General features: G+C 43.5%; 1 long non-coding RNA gene across 2 annotated transcripts; it reads right to left on the bottom strand.

Annotated features, from left to right (window-relative positions):
* Positions 1 to 7452: 7452 nt before the first annotated feature.
* LOC108963305 (uncharacterized) lies at positions 7453 to 16491 on the bottom strand. 2 transcript variants are annotated; one of them, XR_001991998.3, is made up of 3 exons: positions 16321 to 16491; positions 7856 to 8078; positions 7453 to 7778 (listed from the first exon to the last, which is right to left on the bottom strand). It is a non-coding gene; the product is annotated as an uncharacterized LOC108963305 (long non-coding RNA). The 2 variants fall into 2 exon arrangements; XR_001991997.3 differs by lacking the exon at positions 16321 to 16491 and adding an exon at positions 8198 to 8273.
* Between the last annotated feature and the right edge of the window lie 1814 nt (positions 16492 to 18305).

The following is an 18305-nucleotide window of genomic DNA, read 5'->3' as shown; positions in this document are numbered from 1 at the left end:
TGGTGCTTTTATCTGCAGCTCAATCTCCCCAGCATCTTGCCAACATGCACAGTAAGGTAAAAGGGAGAGCAGAGCACATGCATACCCTCAAATGGAAAGTTGTGATTATGTGGTTGTGGTTATGGTCGGACAGTAACCAGCTTTGCATTCCTGGGCATGCACACGAGATGGGGCTGAATTTTCTGAGTCTGCCAGTTCACTCAGCATTATTTCAACAAAAGGTCTTTGATTAGGTCACAAAATGCAAGATAAGAAAGGACTCCTTTGACCAGGCACTGTTTCTCTTGTTGAGTCATAGGTATAGACTGTAAAAGGATGGGCACAGATGACTTTTCTGTGGGAGGAAGAATCCGAACTATCTTTCTAAGTGGGGATAAGCTAGCCATTACTGGATCAAATATTTCTTCAAGCCCAATCAAGCAGGCAATGATGTTATTTTTCTCTGCAAAGGGCAGCTTTCCCTAAAAAATCCCAAGAAACCAAACCAACTAACTACATAAAAAAACCCATCCAGACCTCCCCCCCTGCAAAAACACCAACCAAATCTGTCCTGTAGACCCAGCCAGCTCTATATCAGTTTTGTGAAGGATCATGACATTTTGAAAATGGTTCCTGCCCTGCAGTTGAAACATTTTTGAGAGCTCCTCCCTTGCCACCGTTTCCCATAGGTTTTAAATTCCAAGTTCTTTTCTATGTTTGGGACAGTGTCAAGGTGTTTCAGTGCCAAACTCGTCATATTTTGACTTAGACTGGGAATGGTATTTCAATCAATAGATGGAGTCATGGTAGGATTCCTAACAAACACACATAGGCATGAACTAATTCAGCTCTTCTGTGCTCATGTCGTAGGCAATAGTATAGGAATAAGAAAGAAGAAAGGTCATTCAGCAGGATTTTAAATGACATTCCTTAAATTTCCTCAGGTAAATTTTATATACCTATTCCAATGAGGTTTTCCCTACCATTAGCTGAATTTTAACAAGAAATTGTGCTTTTATCAAATCAGACTTTTGGAAAGCTGTTCTGACCATGTTTATTATTCATCTGCTGAGTTTTTTTCATTTTGTGCTTTTGGAAAATGCTGGTCACACTTGGAAAATGCTGGTCACGGGGTTTGTTTGGTTTTTTTTATTTGTTTGTTTGTTGGTATGTTTTTTTATCCTTGTTTGATTTGGGGCTTCTTTTTGACTGAAACATCAAATGTAGTCGTAGTAGTAGGATGCCACTAGGGGTGCTTGTCCTGATCCCGTGTGTAATTCCTGCTTGGAGCTGTTAGCAGTAGTATTATTAATGGGGATATCATGGCACATCCTGCTATGAATTGCTGCACTGTGCAGGCCAAAGGGAACTGGCTGTTTCTGTAAGAGAATAATTATGCCTCCAATGTTACAAAGGCATTGGATGGTAAGGGAGCTCAGGTGATGGAGTGCTGTCACAACCCAAACTAAGCTGTACTACTGATACTTTCTTTCCTAGTCCCAGGCTTGTTGCCCTCTTTTGATCTGAGCTCTATTTTTGTTTCAGCTTCCAGACACTGTTGTTTTTTGCCAAATTACAGATATGTAAGGCCTCCATGCCTCCTGATATCCAACCTTAACCTTCCCTGGAGCAGCTTGAGACTGTCCTCTCATCCTGTTGCTGGTTGCCTGGGAGAAGAGGCTGACCCCCACAAACTACATTCGGAGAAATACAGAGGGCAATAAGGTCTCCCCTGAGCCTCCTTCTCCAAGCTAAACATCCTCAGCTCCCTCAGCTGCTCCCCATAGGAATTACCCTATGGACCCTAGATTGATCAGTCTTTGTTAGTGCTTATTGTGTTTTATCACTCTCTAGTGTTTCCTGCAATTTTTTGTACATATTTATTTCTTTGGATTATTAATATGTGTTGGAGTGTGTGGACCACAGTATGGCCAGCTGCAGGGTTTCACCAGGAGCACACATTGTGGCTGAAGGCCACGGTGCTGCTGGCCTGCACTGCCCAGTGTGAGCCCTTGGTGGGTCGTGAGGAACAGCAGGTACTAGTGGGGGGCTTTAGTGGGACTCTGTAAAGGACCTTGTGAAATCAGGGCCTTCTCTAAGACAGAGATCACTTTACCACTTGCATATTTTACATTTTATGTCCCAAAACTTGCAGTGTAATTATTATAGGTGCAAGAACCACGAGAGTGGTCTCTAGGATCATCATTCTCCCCTACAAATTCCCTATGCCTGATACTTCTGGCTTAGCAGAACTTGGCAGAGCTGACTAGTGTCGATTCCAAGTTATGACATGTAACTAAGCTGGGGATCTTATTGCTACAAGGAATCCACAAACCTCAAGGCTTTAGCAGGATACTGTAAAGAAAGGGAAGCTCATTTGTATGCGAGCAGATGAATAAGAACATCCATAATTATGTGAAGAAGGTACTGGCTTGTCATGCACAAGACCTGCTTCTTTTCTAGATTACCATCACTCCTCTTTTATCCCTTGCTGCTTTGCTCTCCCCTTCTCCTCCTTCCTCTAGCATAATATAGTCCTTCAGTCTGCATTCGTTTAAATGTGTTCAACAGCTATATGAAAGGAAATGAAATTCCACCTGGTGCTCATTGTCCCATAGAGAACTAGTCAATTTCTGCGACCCCTACGTAAAATTAATTCAAGGGGAGGAGTTTTTAGGAAAGCAATCAAACTGTGTTTGGTTAGCAGCAGAAGGTGAATGATTTAAGTAGGACAGTTGTACTCATTCCTCTCTTCTTATGGGATTTACACCCATGTAACTGGGGAATGTGTTGAGCCCTGTGCCTTGCTGTCTGCTACTTCTAGTAGCCCTTCACTGTTATATTTGCTAAAGCTTATTTAAATATTGATCCTGTCAAGCTGGGAAGAAACAGAAAAGAGAACTTCAAGAATGAGACAAAATATGATGTAATAATACCAAAATAAACATGGTGCATGAAAGGCAGGAAAGTCAAGTTCAGTGAAAGCTGTAGAACGAGCTGAAAATCTTTGGGTGGAAGGTTTTTTCCAATGGAAAATGCTGATTCATCCAGCCCTTTGCGAAAGGTGTTAATTTCAAATAAACCTTATTTGAAGGAGAGATTGAAAACCACTTCCATGACATTACAGTCTACCTTTGAAGGTTTGAAATTACTGCAACTTTGTCTTTGATATTATTCAGGCTGTTTTGAAATTTTGATTAGCTGGGATTTTCAATTTCTGTTTAACTTTTGCTCTTTTTAATAATGCATTTGTTAATTAGCAGTGTTGATTTTTTCATTTTTTTTCCTTTTTTTTTTTTTTAATAGTAATGCTGTTTTTTTCCCATAAAGAGAAAAAATCAGTTCTCCAAGTCAGTTATAAGGAAAGGGTAGTTGAGTGAGAGTAACATGAAGGGAAAAGTCTAGAAAGAGAGTAGAGAAAATCTTGTACAGTGATACCTCCAAGAGTACCTGATGCTGAACTGGGGGTTTGGATGGCAGGATCTCTGTGTACAGCACTGCATGTACATAAACAGACTGGAGGGAGGGATTTTGGTGAGACCTCAGTCCTTTGTGGTGGCCAGCAAAATATGTCCCTGGGTTTCAGGAAGAACCCAAGCTTCCCTTTCCTTGTGACTTTCTAGATCTCAGCTTGCCATTTGAAAGCCAAGAGTGTGGAGGAGGATCCCCAGTGGCCAGAGCCCCTTTCCATGGCATAGGGTGGCAAACTTGCTTTCTTGCTTAATGTTTGGACTCTTCAAAGTCTGAAAGAAGATAGCAGGGCCCATCTGGCTGTGTTGCTGGCCTTCATTACATGGTAAATTCACAGTCCTCTGGGGCTCACCTTGTCATTTCTGACCATTCAGTGGTGACAATGCTGGAGCTCTGCTAGAAACCCCTGTGCTTCCTTACTGCCAGCACAAAGAGGGCCTTGAAGGGAAGCAGTAGGGAAGCAGGATGAAAAGCAGCATGTTTTTGTAGGCTGGCTTCTACTCTGATGAAAACCAGCCACTTATCTTTTAAGATACCAGTATGAGCAACTAAGAAGGACCTGGGTGGGGGGCAGAGCTTAAAACTCTGTGGGATTTTTCTTGGGGAAACTGAACCAGAGGGAAACAATAATTGCCAGGTAGACATAACTGTTGAATTCTGTTTAAATGGCTCTAAAGGAAGTAAAAACCAGAAGAAGGTTTGTGTGCTAAATATTCACTCTGAAGCTTGGCGAAGTAACTATCTCCCAAGTCTTTGTTCAAAAACAGCAAGACTTTGAAATTATTATTTTACAGAAATATTATTGCATCAATGAGAGAACAGACTCTGCCATAAATTTTTTCCACTTAATGGAAACAATTTTGGCTAACTGCCCGGGATAAGCAAAGACTGAGAATTCAGCTGATGCTGTATTACTTGCATGGCACATAGAGAGCTCCAGGTGATGTGACTCAGAAGAGATTTGTATCTTAGCTCCTTAGTTAAAAGAACATAGGTACAGTGTTGTGCGGCTGTGATTTGTATCTTCTAAGTGAGGAAGGAGGTTTTAGCCATGGTAACCCTCTGTGACCACTCCCCTGGAAGAAGCAGTACACCATGGAGGGCTTGGATGGAGAAATAGGGACAGCTGAGCTTGTGGTGAGGACTGTGACGCTGCACCTTTGCCAGTAATGGTTTGCTGTCATGATTTGGGCTGTGAACTGTGGCAGATCAGCTGTTATTTCAGGAGCAGCAGAGCTGTCCTGGCAGGAAGGGTGAAAATCTCTGGTGCAGGTGTGGGAGGGAAACCTGGGGAACCACTGCAGAAGTTGCAGGGTAAGCCCTTTGCCTGCATGACTCAGTGCTCGCTAAGAGACACGGGTTCAGCAGCTCCCTGCAGACAAACACACGCCTGTCTTGCTGCAGTGGGGAGCAGCGTGGGGACAGCGTGGGCATGACCTGTGTGCCAGCAGTGCTGCTCACCTGGCCTCAAAGTGCCCTTAGGAATAAGCATGAAAAAAATGCACAGAGGCCCATGTTCCTGAACGTTCTGGGAGGGAAACAAAACATGCCTTTTAGAAAGAAAAGCAGAAAAGAAGATCTGATAGCACAGTCTGCTGAGCCCAGCATTCCTTCACAAGGACAATGTTCCATGATGATGCCTCTTGTATAGGAAGATGAGGGGATACATTAGAAGGATGATTATATCTGATTTGCTGTCACTTAGCATATGAAAAGCTTGCTGAAAATTGGGTAGGTAGTAGGAATGAGTTAAGATATTAGAGGAACCTGCTGAGCCACCTTTGTAACTACAGCATTGTTACGAGGGAGAGGCAAAACCCTCGTGCAGTGACTGACCTCCTGTGCAGTAAGAAAGGGCTTTAAGGTGGGTGTACGGATATTCCCTGAGTTCCCAGAAAAATCTTTTTTCTATTGCAGATTTGACCTCAGCCAGGGCTTCACCATTATCACAAACCATATTAAACACTTTTTCTCCTGCAGGTCATATTTAGACCATGAAAACAGAATTTTTAAAACATGTTGGTCGGCATGTTTAGTTAATGCTGGTTAAAAACATTCAGCCTGTCTAAAACAATATTTAAAACAATGAGAGTATGCATATGCATTTTTGAAACCTTACTGAATACAGTTAGTCCCTTTTGATAAAAGGTATAATGTACATGCAATATTTTGTTGCTCACAAAGCACAGACCAGTAAAAACCAAGTTATTTTCCCACTGTAGCTGTGGCCTAAAGCTGCATAGAGGTTATTGGTATTTTAATAGAGATGGATGATTTCAGCTGCCTCCCTGACCCTTTTCAGACCTGGTTTGTTTTGTGCTGGGTGTGGTGAGGTTGCTGATAACACAGTTTGAGGCGCAGCCTGGGAGCCAAAGGGAATGCCAAGAAGGGTGGCATGTGAGTGCTCAGGTTAGTGCTCCTCCTGCCCCAGCCCTTTCACAAGCAGGCATTTTACTGCTGCGCTAAATGAGCTTGCCTTTTTAATTGTGCGCTGCTTTTGGCTTCGGCAGTGAATCACCCTCAGCACGCATCCAGGGGTGCTGGCCGTGCCTGGGGAGCGTGGGGAGCTCCTGGCAGGGTGCTGGGCACGTGTGTGAGCCCAGGGCTGCAGCTGCTGGCCCCGGGGACCCAGCACCCTGGAGGTGTTTGCAGCTTGGTACGAGGTGCCGTGAGCCATTCCGCATCACCCGGCTTCCTTCCTCTCCCTGAGCTTTCCAACTGGCTGGGGACAGAGGCTGCTGCTTCGGTTCGTCTAATGAGCTTTGATTTTTGTTCCCACTCTAAATGTAAATATTTTTATACCTGCTGGAGTTAAGTACAGTTAAAAGATGGAGGGCAGCAGGAGAGCTGGTGAGCTGTTCAGCTCTGAGAAATGCCAAGCTTAGGCAAACAGCACCAATTTCTTATTTTTGTGGGTTTCTGGCAGAGTCTTGCACAGAATAACTGGTAACACAGGATGGAGGGGTGCATGTATGCACATGGCTGCAGGGCTGGCTGGCTGTAGAGTTAAAAAAAAGAGAAATGGTATTCCATCTGGCTTAAATGTTTACATAGTTTTAGTTGAGTAGGAGAAGAATGTTTGATTTCACTTGACCCAAATGGTGTATTTCTTCAATTCTATGGGGTGAGGAGCTCCTTCAGCTGAACCCCTTTCCCCTCCCACCTATGTTTTCTGCTAAAATAGTTCCTCTTGGTGCAGCTTCAACACAGCTCAACTCTAATTTTGCTATCAGTTTTAACTGCCTTTGGACTGACTGGTGCCTGTGCAGGCAGAAACCAGAAGTTTTGAAAACCAGATGTTTTTCTCTGTGTACAAGTCCTGCTTCCACTCCTGCAATATACACAGCTCCATCCCAATCCAATATTTTTATTGCAATTAGCATCTTAAGGAAGAGGCCATTAACTCTGTTAATCCTTACCTGTAAGGATTATGGGCAAATTGTTTTTGTGCACTGTAATTTTAGATTCTTGATATTTGAAACCCATTTTACCTCAATGCGCAATTAACATTTGTCATTGTAGATGTATATTGTGTAAGTTTTTTCCAGCTAAAGAACAAAATCAAATTTCTCCAGAGTTTTCCCTGTGACCCCATTGCCTTCATTCCTTCCCCACCCTCCTTTTTCTCCTTGCTTTTAGGAGTGCTGGTGAAGAATCCAGCATAAACTCAGCTGCTCTCTCCTTCATTTGTGCTCCTCCTTTAAATGGGATGTCTGTTGTGGTCATGGTTAGGACTTGGAAGCTGCCTGATCTTAGCAACAGGCTGGAGCTTTTTGCTCTTCTCCTGTTACCTCAGCATGTGCAGCCCTGGCAGTGTTCAGGTCTGTTCAGGCATGTCAGTCCACCAAAGCCTGAGGTTAAACAGATGTGGCTGGCTTTTGGTTTAATCTAAAGGTAAAGAGAAACACAGAGCTCTAAGTTGGCTTCTTGATACATTTTAAAGGAAAATATCCCTGATTTCAAGTTAAATGATAAATTTTTTAGGCCCTGACTTTTGAATGTTGATTGAAATGGGTGCTTTTATTAGAGAAGCTACAATGGACAGCAGGTCATACACAAGCAACAGTTTTTAGTGAGCTTCCCTTGTTCCCAGGAAATAGGAATTCCTGTCCCTGCTAGAGAGAAACGTGTCTTGGCAGCAAAGGATGATTTCTTCAGGATCCTTGAGCTGCTGCAGCCTTGCAGGATGAGGTTGTACAATGTGGTGGCTTCAGTGGTAGACCTGGGTGAAAGCATTTCCCAGCCCTGCTCTCCTCCTCCCTGTGCCAGGTCAGGCTTTGCTGCTCCCTGGGCTGTGCCAGCCGGTGTGCTGGTGCTGATGGTGTGACCTGCTCACAGACAGCCTGAGTGAAATCGTGCCCAGCCCCCCAGGGCTGTGGGAGGAGGAGGAGGAGGGGGAGAGCACCTGCAATGCAGACAGGGAGCTGGCCCACCACTGCAGGGCTGGGATGGTTTGCAAAGGCAGCTGCAAACTCTCTCCATGGCCTGTAGCTCTCCTCCCCAGCACAGAGAGGGAAAGGCTCCTGGTTCCTGGTGTCCCAAGAAGTCTCTCAAGGTCTGGGTAGGCAGCAGGGATTTCTCCTGTCTGTCCTTTTGCTGTTGGAAGCACGGTGTTATGGTGGCATTTTCTAGAGAGTCAGAACCAGAAGACACAAACACTGGGGTGAAGTGCTGCAGGCTGGGTGATGCTGCCATCCTGTATTGGCTGGTTAGCCCACCCTGTTAGCTCCCCCTTGTCTTCACTTACCTGGAACAAAGCTGAGTCCAGTGGGCAGCTGAGCTTTAAAGAATAAGCAGAGGTTCTTGTAGGCAGAACAATGAAGAACCTGGCTAAGAAAGGTGAACTAGCTGCAGCAAACATGTATTTGGCAGATATGTCCTTTCTGTTTACCAGTATTATGCAAGCTATTTTTTTATTTTAACCAGCTTTTCATCTTGCTCAGTGAATGGTTAGAGGGAGCATAGCTGAGTCTGGAGAGTACTTGTACACGATTTGAATATTTGTTATTTGTTTTACCTCTGTTGGTAGCTTGCAATGAGCTGTAATTTTTTTACTGCTTTTTTTCCTCTTCATTTTTTGATATCTGCCTTGGGAATTCCCAAGCCACAAGAAACTTTTACATTAGCTCTGCAAATGCTTTCTATGCAAATTGTTATGCCAGTTTTTTAACATATCTTCATGAATGGATATGTGCTTGCACAAGAACCTCAGTGTTATCCATGTTTGTGAAGCTTCTGGAAGATGGAACTAAATTGTTATGAATGTTTGCAGTAAGCTTATGAAAAGAAAGCTTGAACACTGAGAATTTGTAGGGGTTTCTGGAATAGATATCTGTAAATACTTCTGCTTTTCCCAGCTGTTCTGTTTCCTCCAATATACATGTAGCTGGGAAAAGCAACACCTCCATGCTTTTAAAAATGAGATCTTCATCACCTATCACAGGAAAGGATATATTTTCATGAGCTGAAAGTAATATATTCTTTAAACTTTCCCTGCAGAGCAAGGGGAACTCTGGGCTGTTGAGCTCAGATGCTTTTGGAGAAATGAAGGGTAAATAGCAGGGTGAATCCTGCCTGTTTCACATCACTGCTCCCTGAAAATAAAACCTCTCTGTACTGGCAAACCAGGAGCAGAATTTGCAGCATAGGAGATTGTCCCAAAGCAGAGAGCAGTGTGGAGCTGGTCTGGCAGCAGGGCCTCCCTCCTGGTTTGTTTAGTGATGGGGATGGCCTGGGAGAGCCCTTTGGCAGGGTCCTGGGTCCTGGTTGCTGCCCCACCCTCCTGAGTGGAGACAGTGTACCTGGGAAGGCTCCCGTCCTTATCGGGATTTTCTGAAATGGGAGCTCCAAGTTCCTACATGCAGCCCTATTTGTTCATAAAGCCCTCCTGCAGAGATGTCTATTGCAGCAGCCCTTTTGTCTCCATCAAGATAGGAAAATTCCATGTAATTACTGAAGGCTGCTTACATATTACCTATGGTCCCTTAAAATTTGTCTCATCACATATGCAACACGCTCTGTGCTTGAATTGTTTGTTTTGACTAGCCCTCATTTACCTGAAAAAAATTCCTTTTTCTAGTTTGGGTTTTGGTTGTGTTTTTTGTTTTCTTTTTAATTTCATGCCTTGGTATTTTAGAAATTCTTGGGTAGTCTTTGAAGGTAGCTTCATGTTGAGGCAAGTGTAATCCCTTTTTGCAAGAGGGGAGACTGCTTTGACTGTTTTTTGAAATTTTTTTTAGAGGCATAGGGTTTTCAGAAAGTTTATGCATATCTATTAGTCAGTTGCTTTTTAGCTTTCCCTTTGTGTCTTGCTGTTCAAGTCTCAGCAGAAAGGATGTAGTGTTGTCTGCCATGTCTGTGGTTTTGCCCTGTGTTGGTACAGAGTGTATGTATTTACTATTTTGGTGAAATATATGCCTGGCCATTATTATGTTATACAAATGGGCTTTATCTGTTCAGGCTGCGTTGCTTGATTGCAAATGCAGGATTTGTCCTGAGGAAATAATTTAATTCTGGCAGTACCTCCTGGTTTTCGTTCTGACAGGCCTTATCAGATAGCAAAGACTTTGAAATTTGCGTGTCTCTTCCTTTTTGTCTGTTACTTCTGCTAGCACAGGTAGAAGAAACATTGAGCTTATGTGCGACCTGGTATGTTTGCAACTCTTGTAATACTCTCTAGAAGTTTTGGGGGTGCTATAAATAAGTCTTGCAACATGTTCTCTTGTGGTTTATGGCCATTTTTTACTCAAATGCTTTTACTTTATCTGCTCAAGGCAGATGAACAAGATCTGCTGTTAGATTAATTGAAACAGGAATACAGGAATACATGCTTTGGTTGTCAGGAAAGCTCCTTGATGATGCTTTTTGGTCTTTCCAGACCAAGCTCAAGGTCTCATGCACAGCTGCCCCTCACACAAGGTCCAGGTCCACACAGGCAGGAAATAAAACAGCATTTCACAGCACAGCTTCACACATGAAGCTGTCAGGTTACCCAAGGCAGAGTAGACACATCCTGTGTTACTACAAAAGGACCTGTTTTAAATTTGCCTTACATCTTTTGCACTCTGCCATATCTTTGATACTCCTATATGTGTTGATATGTAACAGACTACACTCTGAGCCTGGTCAAAGCAGAAGTTTTGAATTTATAACATCAGTATTTCTCAGTTGCAGCATTAAAGTGATTTCTCCAGCAGACCAGCTCTGAAGTGAGCTAAGATGAGTATTTTGGTATTTGGAGAACTGCTAGCGTGGCTTGGTCCCCTGCATGTAGGGCAATGGCCAGAAACAGAGAAGATTGCTTTCAGGAAAAGGTTGATGACTATGGGCAGTTCATGCAGAGGGAGTAACAAATGCTGGACACCCTTGGCCTATCTCTTCATGATTAAGTGTCAGACTTGGTGTCAGAAATAAGTGTCCTCCTCTGAATATGTGACATCAGAAGCTTTGGGTTCTTTCTAATACACACAAGCAAAGAACAGAAATGCCAATAGAAAGGCTTTGACATTGCTCTAAGTGTGCTGGAAAAAGAAAGGGAGGGTCAGATCCTGTTGAACATTGATGCACAGTACCTGCTATAGATTCCAGAAGGAGTGGAAGCTTGAAGGAGCCTTTGTAAAATTCCAAGTGCACTCCAGAAACATCTTCAAACTAAGGAAATTCAGGAAGTGTCACATGCAAAAGGCTTCCATCAGGCATTGCTGGGAAGTGCTTGACTAATATCGTTGGTGCAAACCAGATGATTTGTGTGAGCATCAAATCTCAGACTGTGCTTCAGTGATGAGGACAGAAATGAGGTAATTCTCAACAGGACTGCACAGAAGGCAATGAACAAACAAGACAGCTTGTGTTCCAAGAGAGTGAGGTAGCTCACATCAAACACAGTGTAAACAGAGAGGGGAAAAGAGTAAATATCAGCTAAGTTTTTTTGCAGGAACAAACACATAGAAGAAAGCAGGAAAGGATAAACAAATGAAAAGGAAGTTCTGGGGAGAAGAAATTCTGCTGTAGTGAAAAATGCTCCAAGTGCAGTGCCACCTGCATCGATTGTAGCAGATGCTATCACTATTGACAAGTTTTGTAAGCATGTGTAGACAAAAATAGCCTGTGCAAGATAGTGCTCCAGCTCTACAATAACAACCTGGAATGGCTGTAGACCTGAGTGTAAGCCCAGCACAGGGCAGCTGCATGCAGGCAGGAAACTGTCATGTGGTGGGGGCATTATCAGTGAAGTTGTTGCACCATTAAAGGGAAGAATGTGAAAATATAATCAAGCACTACAAGTATTAGTCAATATTTGCCAATGAAAAACTCCAGACAGACACCAAGGGGAGGTGCAGTTAGTACTGGTGCTGCTACTCATCCACATACCAATAAATTCATAACACGTGTGACATGCAGTGTGGGACAGACAAGTAATTCATATAGTAGAGACACAAAGACCTCTAAAAATCTAGTTTGAGCAGACATACATTGTGAGATCCCTACAGCAAAACCTCTGAAAGATTATCAAAATGTATTTGAAAGTCTGAGGTTTCTTCCAGGCACTCTGCCCCTGGAAAAAGATTAAAGAGTTAAGCTTCTATAAGGCTTGCCCCAGAGAGTAATTGCTGTATGAGGAGGAAAAACTGTGAGATATAGAGAAACTGGGGGGAGGGGGGAAGGTAGCATTGCCAGTTGTAAAGTCTACACAGGCAATCAACATATGGCCATGGTGGAAAGACAGCTGAGTTGTAGCTTTGAGAAGCTGAGCACCTTGGAGCTCACTACAAAGTGTGAGTGACTGCGGAACCAATGGCAGAAATGAAAAGCAGCCATCTGTGACACTGAGTATTGAGGGTCTGGAAATACCCAGCATTCCTGCTGGATGCGGAAAACACTGACCATTGGCAGGTAAATGGAAGTGGTTGAGGATGGCATTTAAGATCAAAGCTAAAATGAAGGTTAACAGGGCTGCCAGTAACATATTTTAGCTTACAGGGTCTGTTGCTAATGATACTTTTGTAGACTGATACAGGAACTGATTCCAGAGGAGTGGAAACTGTTTCAAATCAGAATCTCAAGCTCACCTTGGAGCTGACCTTGGAGAAACAGGGATGTTACTCATGGCAGAATGGAAGTAAGACAAAACCGTGGCTGTCTGCAATAATCTGTTTAGGATGGAGTTTCCAGTTTGTGATGTCCTGACCCAGCAGTGGCAGTGCCATGGTAGATACCCTCAGTGAACTGGCATTTTATACCTCCTTGGTCAATTTAAGCTCTTATCCTTTCTCAGGTTCTTCCTGAGAGTATTTATTCCGAGCTTCTCAGCCGCCACTTGGAGATCTGGATGCAAACATGTATCATGGGATATTTTCCAGACTTCCTGCACCTGATACAATTACCTGTGCCACCCACAGACAGTGGCACGACCATCACTGACATAAATGTGCTGGTGACCCTGCTGTTTCCTCTGGAAATTATACCAAATATAGTGCCAGGGAGATTCTTCTTGAGATGTTCTTGAGAAAAGTTAATTAGTTGCTTTTATGTCACACTGTTCTGATTACCAGAGGGAAGAGTCAAGCATGTTGAAAAGGGGTTTTAGTAGTAAGTTGGGAGGGCTTTTTGGGCCAGAAATGTGAATTTTGGGTACAGGGATGTTGAACCCTTTGCATCCTGTGGCTTTTAAATCTTCACATTTTGACAGCTGTCTGTGCCCTTTATAATGTTACATTCATCTATATGAAGGCATTCTATTGTAATATAAACATCATGATGACAGGAAATGTAAGCACCTGAGGAAACTTTGACATTAGGCCCTGTGAATTTTAATGATGGAAATGTCTCCCCTGAACTGGACAACTCTACTTTCCCTGAAAAAGTCTTTTTTGGGAAGTACCTGCCTCCTGCCTTAGCCTGGCACCTCTGCTGTGGTTGGGGAGGTGCTTGAGAGGCAGCCCTGTGTGCTACCCTGGTGAGTCCAGCTGCAGATCTGCTCATCTGCCCAGCTCTAGTAAAAGAGTCAAGGCATTTGGGCAAAAAATGACCATCAGCCACAAGAAAACAGGTCACTAAAGCTCCTGACAGCAATCCCACAAGACTTTTGGGGAGAACAGTGGTCCAAACAAAATGCAGAGTACTGTAAAAGAGACTGATGAGTGTATGATTACCAACCTAGTGTAAAAAGAGATTGTAGCAAGAAATTGTGCAACTGAGGTTGTGAGATCTCTGGCCTGATAGAGAGTAAGCCAAGCCAGATATGGGCCAGTGTGTGGGCAGTGACTGGGAGGATTTGTGGAACAAGCCACTCAATGCAGACAGATGTGTAAGAGGGGGATGGACAAAGGGGAGGAGTTGTGCGTGTCTCCCAAAGTTATTCCAACGAACAAAAAGCCCAAGATAATATCATCTGACAGCAGCTGGATCAGTCTGTTGAGAGCAGAAAATATCTAAGAAAGATTTAGTGAAGCAATGTATTAAAATGCTGGCCATGCCATATTCTTGTCATAATAACCCTGGTTAGCCAACACCTGATGAGCAGTTGTAAAGCATGATGCAATGAAGCCAAGGGAAAAAAGATAAAGAAGCACACAGAATTTCTGAAAGACCTTGGAGACCTGTTCACCTGAAGCCATATGAATTGCCTCATTGTTGCAAATTGCTGTTTGGATTTTGAGAAATCCATTGAATTGTTAGATGTTGTTATTGTGTCTGTAGTGGACAGATCATAAAATCATAGAATGGCATGAGTTGAAAGAGACCTTAAAGATCATGTAATTTCACACACTGTGACCCCCACAGTCACAGCCCTTTCCTGCCTTTTCACAGGTTGCTCAGAGCTCCATCCAACCTGGCCTCAAACATCTTCAGTTATGGGGCATCCATAACTTCTCTGGACAACCTGTTCCAATGCCTCACCACACTCACAGCAAAGAATTTTTCCACAATATCTAACCTAAACCTACTCTCTTTTAGCTTGTGTTCTTTACCCCTTGTCTTGTCAATACGTGCTCTTCTAAAAAGTTCCTCTCCATTTTTCTTGTAGGCTCCCTTTGCAATTAGGTCACCCCAAATTAGGTCACCCTGTCTCTTCTCCAGCCTAAACAAACCAAATTCACTCAGCTTTACCTTGTAGATCAGCGATGCTTTCAGGTGATGTGGTGTTCCAAACTTTGGTTTTCCATTGGTGGACTCCACTGTGCTGGTGTTGAGTTTCAGCAATTTGCTTGGCAAAGAAAAACTGCCCATACCATGTTATTGTCATTCTACAGCTGTTCAAGTGGTGGGACCAAACCTGCATTTCTAGGCTGCCAAGGTTCTCCTAGACAGAGCTGCAGCCAGGGAAAAAGTAGATGGAAAGCTTTTCTTGCCCACAGAAAGCACTTGGAGAAAATATAAGAGCATCCTGCTGTGAAAATTGATGTCAAGCTGTGCTTGGACTTTGGTGCCTGTTACTCAAGCTTGCAACAACTGTCTGAGAAACAATCGTGTCTCAGTGCTATGTAGAGTCTATTTAGACAAATATTCCCAGGTTCTGTTTAGGTGTTTCCTTGTGAAAATCATTATTTATTTAGCCTTTGACTGCTAAAAGATTAACTTTTAAGGACCAGCCTAGTTTTCCATGCCTCAAGATGCAGCATGTGCTGGTTTGCAGAGGGTGAACAGTAGGGAAGAAACTGTAGTTTTGCTAAGTTTGCCTGCAAGACAAGTGATTAAAGAAACTTGACAAATGTGACATGAATTCACTGGTGGAAGAGGAACAGGCCTCTCAGAGCAAAATTCCAAGGGCTCTGGGCCTCACAGGGACATGCACTTAGTGGGCAATCAAACATAATGGAAGCTTTTTTCATCCATCTTTTAAACTGAATAGGTAGTATTTCTGTTTATGCATGTTTGTAGCCCTTCTGAGTTCAGGGCCAGCCCACAGATAAATCCATTCCTATGAACAAATCCCCTGGATTGAGATTTCATTTTGCACTTCTTGGATCTCTTAGATAAGGGGACTTTTCATCCACTTGCTCACTGAGAGCACACACCACTCAGGTAATGGCCAGTCCTTGCCAGTGTCTTTCCAGGCTGAAATGGGCAGCCCATGAAGTTGGGTTGGTTCCAGTGATTTGTCACTTTCCTTATGAAGCTGCTTTGACCTCTACTTTTCTTTCCTTTTCTGCTTTTGTTTTTCTTTAATATTTTTTCCTTTTTTATTTCCCTGACTCTTCCCTGTAAAAACTTAACAGCAACATGGTGGTGATAGTTTCCTTTCCAATATATTTCCATAATGGTTTGAGTGAATTAATTGGTTAATATATTTTAAATTTTTTAAGTTTTGAAGATGAAAAGTATGCATTAGATTTAGTCTAGGATCAAACACAATTATTAATGAGAATATTATCCTGGAAGTTCAGCACAATGTGCAATATTTAAAAAGTGCATTTATAGTGGTGCAGTTAGTTAATATTCATTAATATTTTTCAGCTCATAAGTTTGCAGTGAATGCAAAGATGTGAAAGAGAATAAGGGATTATTGTAGAACATGGCAGAATGCATGTTATGAACTCATTTAACAAGTCATTTTGCCACTATGAAACCATCTTCAGACAGCTGCAAGGATTTTCATGTACTGGAGCTGGAACAGGAGAAAAGGAACAGATCTTGGTAGGTTTGCTCCTGTAATAATAATAATAATAATAATAATCCGTTTTCCCTTCCAGGCAAAGCCACAGGGCTAGACCTTGCTTGTTGTTATGTTTAGTCACCTTTGCACTTTATCTTACCTGCAAATCTCAGGCTGAGAATCAAATTGCAGCCCTCCTCAGCAGGTTAAGTCACTGTGATCCACCTTCTATTGTTAGGGAGTCATTGCTAAACCAAATGCAGGAGGAAAATTACCTGTCCTGGGGTGAAAAGCAGAAAAGCAATGCTGTCCTTCCGTCCTGGGGAACCTGAAGGTGATGAAACAGTAGAACTCTGATTTTATTTTAAATTTGTTTTTAGCTTTGGGAACCAAAGCTGGGGTGTTTTGTTGTTTTTTTTTTAGGTTCCCCCCTGCTTTCACAGCAATATTTCTTTGCATGTCTGATGTATGGTCTGAAACCATGACTTCTGTGCTTTCCTTTGAGTTAATATTTAATTCCTTCTTAAACATTAACCGTGGCAAGAGTTGCTTTTGTAAAGGAGGGACTGCTGTGCTAATAACACTAATAATTTCCTTTGAAAAGCAGGGGAACAATATGGAGCACTGTACATGTCTGAAAAGTAAACTGTCTCTTAGTGGCACATGTTACTGTTTCACAGCACAAATGGTTTTTTGCTGTTTCTTCTGATGTTTACAAACTGTTTCTGCCCAAAGTGCACTCCATGAACATGCTGGGGTGCACCCATGTCTTGTGTCATCACAGCCTTGGTTGTGGAGATCAATGTCCTCTCACTCTCACCAGTTCGTGTGGTATTAGGTGCAAGTTAAATAAATATATATATGTAGCTATAGCTACCAGGTGAATGGCACTTGGCACAAACATTTCTCAACCACAGACATCAGGAAGAGGTTTTTTGTTTTTTTTTTTTGTAAGTTCTCAGACACCAAAGACTGCATGGTCCAATTCATATTAGCTATTTCTGCAGAGGTGTCTGCATTTCCATGGTACCCTTGAGGTGGGAGCCGGAGCTGTCTCACAAACCCTCCTCAGTGGGCATTCAGGGCCTGGGGCTGTGGGCAGCAAAGGCTGGAGGCAGAGAAGACCCATCTCACACACTCAGGACAGGCACACCTCTGCAGATGGGAGCAGGGAAGGGATTTTATGCTGGAGGCATCTGCCCCACGAAAGTCAAACCCATGCAGGAGGCTTTACAGTGAGGAGGGAGATTGGCAGATTTAGGGATTTTTTGGGCTTTGGTTGCTGTGAAATGTAGTGAGGGGATAGAAGCAGTGACCATGGCACCCAGACCCAGCAGTGGTGGCTGTGTTGGGTGCTGCTGGCAGGGGGAGGTTTGAAAACACTGAGCCAGGGGGACAGCAGCGTGGCACCAGAGAAGACACTGAGGACTGGAGAAGCGCTGCTAGGGTGGGCAAGGAGAAAGATGCATAGTGGTGGGACAAACATTTCCAGGTAACTGCTCTTCCTTTGGTCAAGGAAGGAATGTGCACACTGTGGTCACATGTCCTTGCTGGATGCTGACAAGAAAGGCTGAGACTCCACCAGGGCCTCCTCTAGGAAGTTCTTATACCCCATGTATTTTGGGCTATTTCTCCTCTTGGGATTGATTAAGTGTCTCATTAGTGCTGCAGTCCCAGAGACCTCCTGATTGCCCTTGAATGTCCCTCCCTGCACCATCAGTACAGAGAGGTGTTTTTCTGTGAGCAAGAATGGGACCCCTGCCTGTGTTTATCAGCAGCTGGGAAAGGAGGTGCCCTCCTGGAGGAGGCACTGAGGAGGTGGAGGTGAGGCAGGAGGGGGTGTTCTGGGTGGTGGGTAACCAGAAGTAGGAGAAGTCCTTTCTGGACACACTTGGCTGGCATAGCTCTGCTCCTCTTGCTGATGCTGCTCTGGGTACAGTTAGCACAGGCTTTTAACCCTCCACCAGTGCAATTAACTTCTCCTAGATACCTTTTCTGCAGGGCAGGAATTGTCCTAATTATTTTGCGGTTCTGGCAAAATCAATTTTTGTTGTTATTCCCCCCACATTTGCATAGTCAGCCATGCTGACCAGTCAGCAGCCCTGAAGAAAGCATCCCAGAAATGCTGCCCCTCCAGTTCTGTCAGCCTGGGTGACTACCCAGTTTATCTCCTTGGATGTGCTGGCCCCACTGAACTCCACTGTACTCTTCTTCATCCTTCAGCAGCCCTAGGAACAGAAGATGTTGGAGCAAAGGGCTC

This window comes from Serinus canaria, chromosome 3, assembly GCF_022539315.1.
Source record: "Serinus canaria isolate serCan28SL12 chromosome 3, serCan2020, whole genome shotgun sequence".
Lineage (NCBI taxonomy): Eukaryota > Metazoa > Chordata > Aves > Passeriformes > Fringillidae > Serinus > Serinus canaria.
Note: the sequence above shows the minus strand (reverse complement) of the source record. Positions and strands in the feature narration are given on the sequence as shown.